The sequence below is a fragment of the Triticum urartu genome, chromosome 2, assembly GCF_003073215.2.
Source record: "Triticum urartu cultivar G1812 chromosome 2, Tu2.1, whole genome shotgun sequence".
Taxonomy (NCBI): domain Eukaryota; kingdom Viridiplantae; phylum Streptophyta; class Magnoliopsida; order Poales; family Poaceae; genus Triticum; species Triticum urartu.
This window is the reverse complement of record NC_053023.1, coordinates 525,562,208-525,575,334: the sequence shown is the minus strand read 5'-3', so window position 1 is coordinate 525,575,334 and position 13,127 is coordinate 525,562,208. Positions and strand designations below refer to the sequence as shown.

Below are 13,127 nucleotides of genomic sequence, written 5' to 3'. Positions count from 1 at the left end.
CCGTGACCAATTGGGAAGCCGCAATAAGAGTTGGAGAGATCCGGAGTTTTCTTGGACTCGCAGGATACTACCGGAGGTTTATTGAGAATTTCTCAAAGATTGCGAAGCCTATGGCGGAGTTGTTGAAGAAGGATACCAAGTTCAAATGGACTGAGGAATGTGAGGCTAGTTTCCAGGAGTTGAAGAAACATTTGGTTACCTCACCAGTGTTGATTTTATCGGATCAGACCAAGGATTATGAGGTGTATTGTGACGCTTCACGTCGAGGACTTGGAGCAGTGCTTATGTAGGAAAGAAGAGTTGTTTCATATGCCTCACGATAGCTTAAGCCCCATGAGTTGAATTATGCTACACATGATTTGGAATTAGCAGCCGTAGTGCATGCATTGAAGACTTGGAGACACTTTCTGATTGGAAACCATTGTGAGGTGTACATGGATCACAAGAGTTTGAAGTATATTTTCACCCAGAAGGAGTTGAACCTCGGACAAAGTAGATGGTTGGAGCTCATCAAGGATTATGATATGAAATTGCATTATCACCCCGGAAAGGCAAACGTAGTAGCTAACGCGTTAAGCCGTAAGAGCCATGTCAACACCCTAATGACAGGAGATTTACCAAGGGAGTTAGCCGAAAATCTTCGTGACCTATGTTTGGAGATAGTCCGAGAGGCTATGTAGCAGCATTGGAGATTCAGTCTACTTTGATGGATAAGATCAGAGAAGCCCAGAAGACTGACAAGGAGATTGCCTCTATAAAAGAGAAAATGAGCTAAGGGATTTCGTGAAGATGAGCACGATACCTTATGGTTTGAAGACCATGTTTATGTGCCTAATGATTCGGAGATCAGGAAGTTGATTCTGCAAGAGGCCCATGAGTCACCATATTCGATTCACCCAGGAAATACCAAGATGTATTTGGATTTGAAGGATACTTTCTGGTGGACCGGAATGAAGAAGGATATTGCGGAGTATGTAGTAGTTTGTGATGTATGTCAGAGAGTAAAGGCAGAGCATCAGAAGCCAGCAGGATTGCTACAACCATTGCCGATACCCGAATGGAAGTGGGATAAGTTAGGCATGGATTTTATTACAGGATTGCCCAGAACACGTTCAGGCTATGACTCGATATGGGTTGTAGTCGATCGTTTGACAAAGGTAGCTCATTTCATTCCAGTGAAGACTACCTATACCAGTGCAAAGTTGGCAAAGATATACATGACTAGAACCGTTTGTCTGCATGGAGTTCCAAGGAGCATAGTATCATATAGAGGAACCCAATTCACCTCAAAGTCCTGGAATCAGTTGCATGAAACTTTGGGTACCAGACTAGAGTTTAGCACAGCTTTCCACCCGCAGACAGATGGACTGACCGAGAGAGTCAATCAGATTTTGTAGGATATGCTAAGAGCTTGTGCGTTAGATTACGGATCTAGTTGGGACAAGAATTTGCCATATGTAGAGTTCTCTTACAACAACAGCTATCAATCTAGTTTGAAGATGGCCCCTTTCGAAGCCTTGTACGGAAGGAGGTGCAGGACCCCATTGTCTTGGGATGAAGTTGGAGACCGCCAGTTGTTTGGACCGGATCTGATAAAGGAGTCTGAACAGAAAGTGAAATTGATTCGCGATAGGCTCAAGGTAGCTCAATCCAGGCAGAAGAGTTATGCAGATTCTAAATGCAAGGAGACAGTTTACGAAGTCGGAGACCGAGTTTATCTTCGAGTATCACCACTTCGAGGAGTATAGCGCTTTGGAGTTAAGGGAAACTTAGCGCCACGTTTTGTAGGCCCATACAAAGTTTTGGAGCGTATGGGAGAAGTAGCCTATAAGTTGGAATTGCCCGAAGGATTGTCAGGACATCACGACGTGTTCCACGTATCCCAGTTGAAGAAGTGCCACGCAGAGATGGCTGATATACCGCTAAGAGATATGGTACCACTTGAAGCAATTCAGTTGGACAGTGATTTGACCTATGAGGAGAAACTAGTTAAGATTCTAGAGTATGCCAGTCGAGTCACCCGCAGTAAGGTTATCAAGTTTTGCAAAGTTCAGTGGAGCCACCACACGGAGGATGAAACCACCTGGGAGCGAGAGGAAGATTTGCTGAAGGACCACCCTCACCTATTTTCTAGCCAACCCGAATCTCGAGGGCGAGATTCATCTTAAGGGGGGTAGGTTTGTAACATCCCAAATTTTCAATTTGGAATTTTATACATTAGGTCATCATTGCATATCATATTTATTGCATTTTGGTTGATCCTAGAAATTTCACGCAACTCAAGGACCCTCGGAGAGAGTTGGGGATTTCGTTATTTTCATATTTGAGTTGTCTCAAATTTTGAAAATAGGATCATTTGATTTTATTTATTTTATCTTCAAATATTTCTATTATAACAATTATGAGAGAGGGAATAAAATGACTTTACCAAAATAAAAGAAATATTGGGGATTTAATAAAAAATCAAATAAGATTTTATTTGGTTTTATTTGCTATTTTATTTGAATTTAGGAAAAATGTGCGTTTTTCAAAATTGCATTTAGGCCCCAAATAAATGTTCATTCTGTGCTGCTTGATTTTAGAAGCCGGGGAAAATTTATTTCGGGATTTTTGGAGTCCATTTAGTATTTTTTTTGTTTTTTTTCGAGCATAACTATTTAAAAAAAAGTCTGAACCGACCTTGGGCCGTAACCGGCCAGGACTCCGCCTGGCCGGGCCTTTTTATAGCGCCCGAGGCCCCAGGCCAAGCCCAAGCCGCGCCCCTCCCCAACCCTAACCCTAGGCCGCCGCCGCCGCCACCGCCCGCCGGAGCGCCGCCGCCGCCGACATCGCCGCCCGCCGGATCCGCCGCCGGAGGTTGTCTCGCCGCCGCCGGTTTTTCTCGAAAAACCGAACTGTTTTGTTCGTTTTTTTAGTTTCAATTTTTTTAATAGATCGGTTTTTCCGATTTATTTAATTAGCGAGCGTTCGTCCATTCGTTCGTTTTAACGAACGTTCGTCGTTTTTCTTTTTCTCGGATTAAATCCGCGACTTTTCAGATCGCAATTTCTAATCCGATTTTCGTTTTAGTCTAACTTTTCGCTCATTTATCGGAATCAGGCGATTCAAGCGCCTGGAGTTTCGTATCGAAACCCTCTTTCCGTTTAGCCAACTTAAACAAGTTTTTGCCACTGTAAAAATTGCCATAGATCCAGAATAGTAAACAAAGCCTTTTTCTTTTGTCGTTTGCCTTTCGTTGCTTCGTTTGTTTTGATTCTTTTTGCCAACCGGAGTTCTTAAGATGAACTTTCTGGTTATATCTCTTATTTGAGTTTTACCTGTGCATTAGTTGAGTACTTATTGTATGCTTGTTTGTTAGTGATAGAGTACCCGGAGTGCGCCGCTTGCTACTTCGAATCGCTAGGTTTCCCTGATCATCAGCAAGGCAAGTAACACTTCGATCATGTTTTTTCCTCTACCCAGTTTTATTGCATTAGATCAAATCTGACACATTGCATGATTAGGATCTAATTAAATTATGGGTTTGAGAAGTAGTTGAGGTAGTACCTATTACCTGTTATTATCAAACCTTTGGAAGTTACTTCTACGTTTGCCTATATTGCCATGCTATGCTAGTAGACGTGGATTGGGTGAGTGTATCCATGACAGATGTGAGATTGTTAACTAATGGTTTATTTAAGGTGGCAACTTAAATACACATCTGGGTGGATTGAGGCACCTGGGTATTCAAGCGATTGCCTATTTTCTTTTGGACCGCCACCCAGGCTTAAAGGGATCATGAGATTATTCATGCCAGAAACTTCCGTGTGCAGCCACAAGCTATTATGGGCTCTAGCATAGTTGATTAAGTCGTGCGAACTCTTACAGTGGTAGACTAGCAAATGTAGGGGAAAGTAGGTGTAACAGTCTACCCGATCGTAAGGTGCTAGCACTTCTGAAAGACTATGTCTCGGTCATCCGTCTTCTCAAACACCATGTAGTGTAAGAAACCAAACGGAGGCGATCGAGTCTTGTGGGGAAAAGTGCGCAAACCTCTGCAGAGTGTATAAACTAATCATGATTAGCCGTGTCCCCGGTTATGGACATCTTGAGTATCTAGTACCTGGATTATCATGTGAATCTCAACATGTTACTCTAAAATTAAATTTGTTGGGTTTTGTTAATGATGATGCTTAATTGGGATTGAGAATGCTGTCAACCATTCTCAATGTTTAACAACTACCATGATAGTTAAATAAAATTTATTCCTTTGCAGTAGGGAAAAATTGGCTTTACGCAAAACTGTAACCATAGAGCTTTCCACTAGCCAAATATGCATATAGATTAGCCTATTTCATTCCACTCTCTATGTGTTATTTTGCCAGCATATTCCATGTGCTGACCCATTTCGGGCTGCAACGTTAATGTTGCAGACTTTTCAGACAACGATTAAGGTGTTTTAGGTCGTGGTTCTATACTCAGTGATGTCGTTGGAGTTGATGGACTCACTTATCTTCCAAGCCTTCCGCTGTTATCGTTATTAGATGGCCTTAAGCCATATTTATTGTAATAAGTTCTCTTTTGAGACACTCGATGTAATAAGTGTGTGATTGCTACTCTGTTATAAATCAAAAGGCATCCGTCTATAAGCAAAAGTACCAAAAGGGCATGTAAAAGTAGTCTTTGATTGATCTTTAGCCGACACAGGTATTTGAGAGAAACCAGAATAACCATCTAGAAAGCAGTAGTGTGTATGTTTGCATAATCTTTCTAGCATTTGATCGATAAAAGGTAAGGGGCAATGATCTTTCTTAGTAGCCTTATTTAATTTGCAGAAATCAATTACCATCCTATAACCTGTAATAATTCTTTGTGGAATCAATTCATCTTTATCATTAGGAACAACAGTAATACCTCCCTTCTTAGGGACACAATGAACAGGACTTACCCACTGACTATCAGCAACGAGATAAATTATACCTGCCTTCAGAAGCTTTAGTATTTCTTTTCTTACCACTTCTTTCATTTTAGGATTCAGACGTCGTTGAGGATCACAAACTGGTTTGGCATCTGCTTCCAAATTTATTTTATGTTGACATAGAGCGGGACTAATGCCCTTAAGATCATCAAGAGTATATCCAATAGCAGCACGGTGCTTCTTCAGAGTTTTCAATAATCTTTCTTCTTCATGCTCTGAAAGGTTAGCACTAATAATAACATGATATATCTTCTTTTCATCAAGATAAGCATATTTAAGATTATCAGGCAACAGTTTAAGCTCAAACACGGGATCACCCTTAGGTGGAGGGGGGTCCCCTAGGATTTCAACAGGCAAATTGTGTTTCAGAATAGGTTCCTGTTTAAAGAATAGGTGCGGCTACTTTTACTTCTATCAGAGGATGATATTTAAACCACTTCTCCTTAGGGAGATCAACATAAGTAGCAAAAGATTCACAGAAAGAAGCTACTATCTCAGAATCAAGTCCATATTTAGTGCTAAACTTACGGAAATATCGGTATCCATAAAATATTTAACACAATCAAACTTACGTGTCATGCCTGACTCCTTACCTTCTTCGAGATCCCAATCTTCAGAGTTGCGTTTAATTCTATCCAATAAATCCCATCTAAATCCAATAGTCTTCATCATAAAAGAGCCAGCACAAGAAGTATCGAGCATGGTGCGATTATTTTCAGAAAGCCGAGCATAAATTTTTTGAATAATTGTTTCTCTTGGGAGCTCATGATTGGGGCATGAATATAACATTGATTTAAGCCTCCCCCAAGCTTGAGCGATGCTTTCTCCTTCGCAAGGCCAAAAATTATATATATAATTGCGGTCACGATGAACAAGATGCATAGGGTAATACTTTTAATGAAATTTCAATTTCAATCTTCTATAGTTCCATGATCTCGTATCATCACATAGCCTATACCATGTCAATGCATCTCCCTTCGAAGATAAAGGGAAGACCTTCTTAGCAACATCATCGGGTATACCTGCAAGCTTAAATAATCCACAAACTTCATCCACATATATTAGGTGTTCATCAGGATGCTTTGTTCCATCTCCTGTAAAAGGATTAGCTAGCAGTTTTTCTGTCATACCCGAAGGATACTCATAAGGAATTTCATTTTCAATAGGTTCAGTAGGTTGAGGAGCAACTCTTTGCTCTACTGGTCGGGGTGAAGATACCCCGAACAAGCCCCTCAGAGGATTACTTTCCATAGTAACAAGTGACAGTAAATTTCAGCACACTTTATAAATTTTTCCTTACCAAATTCCACCTACCAAAGGCGCTTCACTCCCCGGCAACGGCGCCAGAAAATAGTCTTGATGACCCACAAGTATAGGGGATCTATCGTAGTCCTTTCGATAAGTAAGAGTGTCGAACCCAACGAGGAGCAGAAGGAAATGATAAGCGGTTTTCAGCAAGGTATTCTCTGCAAGCACTGAAATTAGTGGTTATAGATAGTTTTGTGATAAGATAATTTGTAACGAGCAACAAGTAACAAAAGTAAATAAAGTGCAGCAAGGTGGCCCAATCCTTTTTGTATCAAAGGACAAGCCTGGACAAACTCTTATATAAGTAAAAGCGCTCCCGAGGACACGTGGGAATATCGTCAAGCTAGTTTTCATCACGTTCATATGATTCGCGTTCGGTACTTTGATAATTTGACATGTGGGTGGACCGGTGCTTGGGTGATGTTCTTACTTGAACAAGAATCCCACTTATGGTTAACCTCTATTGCAAGCATCAACAACTACAACAAAAGTATTAAGGTAAACCTAATGATAGCATGAAACATATGGATCCAAATCAGTCCCTTACGAAGCAACGCATAAACTAGGGTTTAAGCTTCTGTCACTCTAGCAACCCATCATCTACTTATTACTTCCCAATGTCTTCCTCTAGGTCCAAATAATGGTGAAGTGTTATGTAGTCGACGTTCACATAACACCACTAGAGGCTAGACAACATACATCTCATCAAAATATCGAACGAATACCAAATTCACATGACTACTAATAGCAAGACTTCTCCCTTGTCCTCAGGAACAAACGTAACTACTCACAAAGCATATTCATGTTCATAATCAGAGGGCTAATAATATGCATAAAGGATCTGAACATATGATCTTCCACCAATTAAACCAACTAGCATCAACTACAAGGAGTAATTAACACTCCTAGCAACCTACTGGCACCAATCCCGGATTTGGAGACAAGAATTGGATACAAGAGATGAACTAGGGTTTTGAGATGAGATGGTACTAATGAAGATTTTGATGGAGATTGCCCTCTTCCGATGAGAGGAGCGTTGGTGATGATGATGGCGATGATTTCCCCCTCCGGGAGGGAAGTTTCCCCGGCAGAACAGCTCTGCCGGAGCCCTAGATTGGTTCCGCCAAGATTCCGCCTCACGGCGGCGGAGTTTCGTCCCGAAAGGTTGCTTCTGGTTTTTTTTCTCGACGAAAGACTTCATATAGCAGAAGATGGTCATCGGAGAGCCACCAGGGGGCCCACCAGGGCGCGCCCCCACCCTCGTGGACTGGGTGTGGGCCCCCTGGTCTTCATCTTTAGCGAGGATTTTTCATTATTTATTATAAGGTATTCCGTGGAGTTTCAGGACTTTTGGAGTTGTGCAGAATAGGTCTATAATATTTGCTCCTTTTCCAGCCCAGAATTCCAGCTGCCGGCATTCTCCCTCCTTATGTAAACCTTGTAAAATAAGAGAGAATAGCCATAAGTATTGTGACATAATGTGAAATAACAGCCCATAATGCAATAAATATCGATATAAAAGCATGATGCAAAATGGACGTATCACCAGGCATTTTCAATCTGATGTACATGTAACATGGACGAGCCATGAAACGTGCATAGGCAGGCCTACCCAGAATGGCATGATAATCACTCTTGAAATCCACTACTTCAAATGTCAACTTTTCTTTGCGGTAATTCTTGGAATCACCGAAAACCACATCAGGGGCGATCTGGCCGAGTGATTCAGCCTTCTTGCCGGGTATAACGCCATGGAAACTCATATTGCTTCGCTGAGCTTGGACATCGGAATCCCCATTCCCTTCAAGGTTTCTGCATAAAGGATATTCAGGCCGCTACCACCATTCATCAGCACTTTAGTCAGACGAGTGCCTTCAACAACTGGGTCGACCACCAACACTTGCCTTCCAGGGGTGGCTATACGTACTGGATGGTCAGACTGGTCGAATGTGATGGCAGTCTGGGACCACTTCAAATAACTTGGTGTTGCCGGAGCAACCATGTTCACTTCTCTGTTGATAACTTTCAATCAACTTTTGCTCTCAACATCAGCAAAAATCATCAGAGTGGAGTTGACGTTGGGAAAACCATCATCATCCTCTTCCTTATCCTCACCCTTGTCCAACTCTTTTTCCTTCTCCTTGGGTTATTTCTCTCGGAACTGTTGGATCAAGAGTCAAGACTGCCGAGTGGTGTGCTTAGGATAAATCAGATTACCCTCTTCATCTTTCTTGGTGTGAATGTTACATGGCAAATCAAACACATCATTTATGTCTTGATCTTTCACTTTCTTGGGGTTCCAGGGCCCTTTGGGCTTCCCCTTGAAATTTCCTTGAGCCACAACTAAAGCCTCTCAAGGAGCAGCTGGTTCAGCTTTATGCTTCTGTTTCCAATTGGAAATACCTCCACCGTTGTCCTGGGCGACTGTTTTATGCTTGCCACTCTGGAGTCGGTCTTCTTCTTCGCCGTTAGCGTATTTGGTGGGAATCTCCATCATCCGAGTCAGGGACATATCTCCTGTCTGACCGAATTTCAGATTCAACTTCCGATACTTAACGCCTTCCTTGAAGGCACAAACTGCTTGGTGATCTGACACATTCTCCACTGTATGGTGTAACGTGACCCATCTCTGGATACAGTCTCTCAGGGTTTCATTCGGTTTTTGCACACAACTCTGCAATTCAGTCAACCCCGCTGGTCGCTTGCAAGTACCTTCAAAAGTCCTAACAAACACTCGGGCGAGTTCCTCCCAACTGAATATACTGCCGGCTGCCAACTGGTTCAGCCATGCCCTGGCCGAGCCTTCCAACATCAGAGGAAGGTGCTTCATGGCGACTTCATCATTGCCACCACCTATTTGTACAGCCACTCGGTAGTCCTCAAGCCAAGTGTCAGGCTTAGACTCACCCGTAAATTTGCTGACTCCAGTCGCCAACCTGAAATTGGGAGGAATCACTGCAGCTCTGATGGCTCTGTTGAAACACTCGGGACCTGAAACGTGCACTCTACTGCCAGTCGGGTAATCTCTGTCATGGCCTTCTCTGTGTGCTTTGTTCCTGTCAACCAGACCTTGAACGAGAATAGATCTCGCATCAAAGTCTGGCTCCCTTGGGTTGACTGGTATTCTTCGCTCGCCGCTGTGAGGGCGTCTCTCATCATGTCGCCGAGGCACATATGACCCACTCCTCGGAGGAGGCGTGGGCACTCGACGTCGGTCGTCGTGGCCGAGACGATGATCATATTGCTCATGGTTTCTGTACTGATCTTGCCTGTGCCCACGTCCTTCACGCCGCGGGGGCGATCTTGGGCTGTGGACCGACTGTACTGTATCTGCCACCACTAACCTGCTATGAATCCTATTCCGCGACTGAGACACTACTGTGTTCTGTTCCCCAGCTGCTCGGAGCAAGGCCCGGATCTGCATCAAACCCCTGCCTGCCTCCGACTGGGAAGGCTGGATTGACTCTGCTATTCGGGCTGCAGCTGTGAGATTTTGAATCGGAGTGTGATATACCTGAGTTTGAGGCGGAAAAAGTTTCCGTCGACTGGATTCAGGGATCCGCTGCCGAGCAGGCTCGTCGAGTGCATGCTGCAGGTTCTCTAATCGAGTGCGCTCAGCCAAGTTTTCCAGGCGCGCTTCTTCCAAGGCCCGGGCCTCGGGGGTTTCTCCAACGATAGGAGTGTGAAGTGCATCCATATTGCGGTGGCGAAGCTCTTCTCTCCGCTGCGAAGAAAGGGGCTCGGGGCGGTACTCTTCGTGAATGCGTGACGGATTGCCGCCACCATTACCACCGTCGTTGCGGGGGAAGCCAGGAGGACTAGGTGGTCCGTTGACCATCAAGACTTCTGCCACGGGATCGCTGCTGTCGCACTCGGATGCGGTCTCGACGGAGCCAGTCGACAGGTCGAACAGGCCGTAGAGAGTTTCGTCGGGCTCGATTGCCGCGACCTGTGAGGTGGCCGACTTGCGGGCCACCGCGTGTCTCATCCACCGCTGGAGCCGCGACCGACCGAAATGCTTGTGCCGGCGAGCGGCAGGGGATGAGGACACCATAGGAACCGACCAATACTGGGTCGACGGTTGCCGGAGAAGGACGCCGCGGACGCACGCGCGGAAGTGCGTGGCCCCGCGGACGGGGAGCGCATCGACGTTGACTGGAGCTTCCTGAAGTCAGGCGGAGTCGTCGACAACGAACACGAGCGCGCCGAGACGGATCTCGCGGCCCTCAACTAGTCCGCCGGCGGAACCATGATGATGAGAATTGGAAAAATCGCAAGTCCACCAAAAAGTCGCTAAGACACCTGCCCCACGGTGGGTGTCAACTGTCGTGAATCTAAGACTGACAGTAGAATGGGGGTAGGTATGAGGAGGCAAGATCCTAGATATGGCGAAGTTGTACACGCGAGTTTTACGAGTTCAAACCCTTCGCGGAGGAAGTAACAGCCCTACATCTCGGTGCCCGGAGGCGATCGACTGGATTATGTATGCGTGTGTTTACAGGGGTGCGAACCCTTGTGCCAGTGGAGGGAGGTGACTTATATAGAGTGCGCCTAGACCCTAGCCAGCTCACGTTACAAGGGTTTTAAGGTACATCAAGAGAGGGGTGTTACTGGTAAGTAACGCTAGCAATTAAATGACATAAATGCCTATTAAGTCTATGAAGAAAACGTCCGACCATTGTCGTGCAGAGTGACTTTAGATCTTCTGTCCGTCAAGTGATAATTGTCGTGGTCGAGTGACTTTGAGTCTTGCGAGTAGAATGTCTCGTAGTCGAGTGGATGATGCTATCTTTCGGGTGTTTCTGTTTTTAGGATAATGTCCTAGGGAAGGGTGTCTAGGTCAGGCCTATGATCCTACCCTGCGTACATAGCTTCATCAGCTACTGCCCCCAACCTTACAAATTAGACATTTGTAAATCCAACTACAAGCTACTGCTACATACTGGTTTTGTGTCTCTGTGTGAATGCTCTGTTCGCTTCAAGTGTAGGAGTGAATGCCGGTGCTTAGAAAAGAAGCGACCTTGTGGAAACGCTGGCCAGGCATTTACCAGGAGGATGTATCCGCTTCGGATGCCAGGCTGAAGCTCTTTCTCTCGACGCCGTTACCCGCTGTCCAATCGTCTCAACCAACGACGACTCAACCATCAGTGCAGAGGTGGTAATCGGCTGCGATGGAGCAAACTCAGTGGTGGCCAAGTTCCTGGGACTGAAGCCGCCGAGGTTCCTGCCTATGTGGGCAGCACGGGCCATGACCACCATTCCAGAAGGGAACAGCTTCAGGAACCCGGCGCTCATCCGGCAGGCGGCTCTGCAGGCAATGCAGGGGTACCCTGAGGACGTCCTCGACGTGGTGCGAAGCTGCGACCTGTCATCCATGAGCCTGACGCAGCTCTGCTACCGGCCGCCGTGGCACCTGGTCCTCCAGCCGTTCCAGGAGGGCACGGTGACTGTCGCCGGCGACGCCATGCACGCCATGGGGACTTTCATCGGCCAGGGTGGCTCGTTCAGCCTGGAGGACGCTGTCGTGGTCGCCCGGTGCTTGGCCCGAACGGCGTCCGCAGCTCGCGGTGGTGACCACAGCCCGGCTAAGAGCGTCGAAGAGGCGCTCAAGTCGTACGAGCAGGAGAGAAAGGCGAGGATCCTGAGGCTGTCCGTGCAGGCGTTCCTCAACGGACAACTCATCGTCGCGACCTCCAAGCTCATGAAGGTGTTGATCAGAGCTGCCCTGGCGGTTCTCTTCACAGGAAATTCAGACAGCCACGGCGACTTCGACTGCGGTTCCCTCTAGCTAGTACAGATCATTCACACAAGTTTACGCGAAACAGTTTCCATTTGTTTGCTGATGCATCACAACTCTCCTCAACTATATGTACCACAGATTACCTTTTCACTTTAGCTATATGTAAGTTACCTGAATTTGGGTCAGTCGATCTTTTTGACCGCTGATTGCTGCTCCAAGATGCGTGCTGATGTTGTTTTTAGTAACATGCGTGCTGATTGTTTTTTCTATTCTGTGTGTTTGTCCAGTATTGGGCTGAGTTTTTTTTTTTTGACTGACCCCTATTTTTGGTCAGTCGATTCATTGTTGGGCTGCCAGTTACTAGTTTTCTTATTGGGCCGGCAGTGACTCTGTCGTTTTTTGCTTCTGTCTTTTTTTCTGTCAGTTTTTATGGGTATATTTTGGATGATGGGTGAATATAAAATATATACAGGTATTATATAATATGTGTATAAATTATATTTTAGTGTGAAAAATACATTATTATATGCTTATTTCTTACATATTAAAATAGTGCAGTTTAAGTGAAAAGTTGTGTGTTTTAAGGTTCTTTTTTTTTATTTTTCTTTGTTCTTAAAGATTAATACCAATGTCACTAGTTCATTCTTTTATAATTTTTTAAATATATTATATAGTTTTTAATTTATTTTCTGTATTATTCTATAAAGGTAATACATTTGCCGCTAATTCGTTCCTCCTTAGGAAACTTTTTTCCTGCGAAATTCCACTATTATATGCTTACTCTTGTATATTTAAAAAAATTGTGCATATGGTGCACAAATTTTGTCATTGTTTGTTTAAAATTTTGTTCTGTTTTATTAAAAACAAATTAAGGGTAACACCAATGCCACTAATTCATTCTTCCTTATAAAATCTCATTATTTTGATTATGCTTTAGTTTTTATTTCATTTTTTTCTTCTAAAAAGTCAATACCAAATCCACTAATTCATTTTTTCTTATGAAATTTCATTATTTTGATTTTTTTGGTTTTTATTTCATTTGGTAATACCAATGCAACTAAGTCATTCCTTCTTAGGAAACTTTGTTTTTATGAAAATCTCAATATTCTATACTTATTCTTG

General features: G+C 44.3%; 1 pseudogene; it reads left to right on the top strand.

Annotated features, from left to right (window-relative positions):
• Positions 1-12,053, top strand: part of LOC125541762 — a 49,199-nt pseudogene extending 37,146 nt beyond the window's left edge.
• The last annotated feature ends 1,074 nt before the right edge of the window (positions 12,054-13,127 follow it).